This window comes from Cygnus olor, chromosome 2, assembly GCF_009769625.2.
Source record: "Cygnus olor isolate bCygOlo1 chromosome 2, bCygOlo1.pri.v2, whole genome shotgun sequence".
In the NCBI taxonomy this organism is placed as follows: Eukaryota; Metazoa; Chordata; class Aves; order Anseriformes; family Anatidae; genus Cygnus; species Cygnus olor.
In genome coordinates this window covers 138,828,442-138,832,045 of record NC_049170.1, presented here as the reverse complement: position 1 = coordinate 138,832,045, position 3,604 = coordinate 138,828,442, and positions in this window count along the sequence as shown.

Genomic DNA, 3,604 nt, shown 5'->3' with positions numbered 1-3,604 from the left:
TTCCAGTATTTCATGTCAAGCAAACACTGCACATTTCATACACCATGGGATTTCAGTACTGGAAAGAAAAAAAAAAAAGAAAAGAAAAGAAAAAAAAAGAAATAATTAATGGGAACTTTCTCTAAATATCATAGAAAGTGCCTTGTAGAGACATCTGGTATGTGCAGAGAGATGGACTGGATGATTTGCTACTCTTTCCCCATGTACACCGTGAGACTAAGAGTTTCCAGAAGTTGGCATAAAACACAACCTGTCACCCGAATTCAGTTGCCACATGGCTAGCACAATTATCTGTTTGCTAACTAGTTGTCTAGTCTCTTCAGCGTCGATTAAATCAAATCTATTGTGCCACAAAAAAAAATGTTCGTATGACCAGTTGTCACTGTTACTATATCGGATAAGCATAAAGTGCCCCAAAAATGTAACAATAATCAGATTTACTGATGGGAAACTTTAAAAATCAAGGGCTCCCTCCTTCAATCGAGTTCGCCATTTACAAGGCTCCAGCTTGTGCCCGTTACTCAGACAGAGCTTGCTGAAGTCAGGAGAACTAACCATAGCAGACAATGTGGTACCAAGCCCTGGGAAAATATAGTCTTCTTTTTCAATTTCATAAAAGCTGGAAATTAACTTACTTAATTATTTTAAAGAGATTTTCTTTCTTGGGGCAGGCATGTTCTGGGGCCTGTAGTTCTAGGTATCTTAAATTTTCTATCCTTTTTTTATCTTTATTGACTACTACAGTAACTGGTTTGAGCAGATGATGTAACTGCATGATATATGAGATGTTTGAAATGGCTATGGAAGCCTTCATCTTTAATGTTTTATGACATGCTGAGAATTTGGAAATTCTCTGCCTGCACATTATTTACTGGTATCTTGCCACTTTGTAGCTTGGATCAGTGAGAGCATCTACCTCATCTTGCTCTATCTGATACTAATCCATTCTCCTAGGCATTTTAAATGTGCTTCTTATTATAGCACTCCTGTATTTAAATATCCTTTCATTTTATCTTCAGGTTAATTATACCTTTTGAGAAAATCTTAATTTGGATTTCTCCTGTTGTATATATTTTTTAATCTGCTCCACTCAATACAATTGATGACAATCAGCACATGGCAAAAGATTTTTCACAGAGTCAACAGAAAATTGACAGAATTCAACACTTATTCCAGTTCCTGTGCGCTTTGTATCTTGGCCATAATAATATATGACATATTTATCAGTTATATATTGACATTTATTAGTATTGCATATTTTTTCATGCCTTGTCTAAAGATATATTTTGCTATCAATGGATTTGGCAGATATTTTACTTTTTCAAAGGCTTTTGTCCTTTCTTCTTCAGGTACAAGTCAGAGTACATTTCTACACTAAATTTTCTCCAACGGCAAAATTGATATAAATTCTCTGTGTTTCCCATGACGCTTGCTGCTGCTGCCACATCAATCTTCTGCCATGCTTTTTGTGCAAATACAGCCATTTGTGGGGTAACACTGCAAGACAGATTGGTAAAATGAGGGGTGCTAAAAATAAACTCATCAGAAAGAACACTTTTGGCAAGAGAGATTAGCTGGTAAATGTAGGAAAGTAGTGGGTCCTCAAACAGGGGGGGTTCTTCAGAACACGATGAAAGATCAGAGACACAAATGTGTTTGTCAGAAGAGGAAAGGCTGAGGATGTCTCTTTCTCCCTAAAAACAATGAACTGGAGACCAGATGATGGCAGAGGCTGTAGGAAATACAAAATTATCTACAGGAAAAAAAAAGAAAGAAAAAAAAAAGAGATATTGGCTTTGGAGATTTTATGTTTAAGATGTTGGAATATTCACTAAAAGATTTCAGAGAGAGTCAGATGTGGGATCAGACGGATGGAAACATTTAGCCACCATGTTTGATGCTCTTCCAATATAAGTTAAAAGAACTGAACATAAACACTTGAAGTTCTGGCCCAGGATACAGTACCCTTTCATATGAGATATGAACCTATGCTGAGACCAGCAGTCCATACTAGCATAGATTATGAGAATATACTATATTAACAGGTTATCCACGTCACATCCATTCTCCATTCCCTACCACCGAGGGAAAAAGCACTTTTCTTTCTCAGTTCTGTCCACTCACCTCCTCTGTGCATGCTGATATGATTTCTGCCCTTCCACATTTGACAGTATGCTGTGTGTGCTTGTATCTTTTTAGGATGTACCAGCTGCTGCGTTTGGAGGGCAGTATTTTTGTATTCTGATATACTACTTTGTACTTTTCTGCCAGCAGCTGTATTAAATACCCAGCTATCTAGACAGAATGTTTCAATCCTAGATGTTCTCCAGAAAGTGATTTGGAAAGACAGTCTTGTTTTCATAAATTTTGTATACTTCAAAAAATGCACTGTGTATGAGGTATTTCCTCTTTGTTAAAAGGTCTGGGCAGCCCCCTCTTTTCCTTAGTATCTCTTTGTCATCCTGTTCTATAAGAAGAAGAAGAAAGCAAGCAAACACATAAATATATCCTCCCTATAAATCAAAACAAACCTCTGTCGTCTTTTGGGTGTATTGCTTGTGCAGAAAAGATTCTCTTTCCTCCCTGTGCTTTCTGTATTTTGCTAATTGACTATTTTGAATGCTTCTGTCAAAAAGCACCTACTTAGCTGCAGGCTCTCTTCTGCAACGCTCTCAGGAGGGCAGCTGGCTGGAGGTTTCTGTTTTTTCCCTCATCGGCTTCAAGGAGAAACCATCTGACCGCCACAATGACCACTCTATCTCCCAGTGCAGAATTTTAAAACGCCTGGACTCTGCTCCCCTCCTGTTTTCCAGCATTAGCCAAGAGACCTCAGAATATTTTTACTGAATTGCTGAATCCCTCTGGACATTTAGAAACCAAGACATTACTGTATTACTTTGCTTTTGTCGTTGCTGTTTTTCCTTTTAGTGCAATTGACAATTGCACGTTTGAGTTGGTAAAATGGTTTGCTGTTCCTGTCTCAGTCAAAATTTGCCTTATACTATTCTGTATGCTGTCTATTCCCCTCATTTTCTACCCCTCATTCATCTTGTCTTTCCTTTTTTCCCCTCATTTTATGGATGTCACTTCTCTACTTCATTTCTCTGTACCAAATGTAATACAAAAAAAGTGTGCAAGACTTTACCCAGCAAAGTTATATATAACATTTTTCTGCTTATGTTGTCGCGATGATACAGTGGCACTACTGACAAGCCTTTAAAGACACATACATGTTTGCAATAGCAGAGCCCAAGTAACTCACCTTTCTACTAGCTTTCACAAGCAAAGAAGAAACTGCCATTTTTTGTACATAACAGCAAAACTCCAGCATAATTTTATTGCTGTTACCCTCATTTCCCACTTGCCCTCCCCATTTGTTTTAAGTGCCTATTCTGTTATTTCAGATTAAGTATCTCACCGTGGAATAACTTGGATCCACCCTTAATTTTAATCCACACTGGAAGCTGTCCTACTGACTTAAATAGATCTATGCACATAAATGAAGCTAAGTATACGTGCAATCCTTTAGCAGACCATACATTGCAAATTCCATAGGAAAAGCATGGCACATTTTATTCATTTTACAACATTTGCACATTAAATG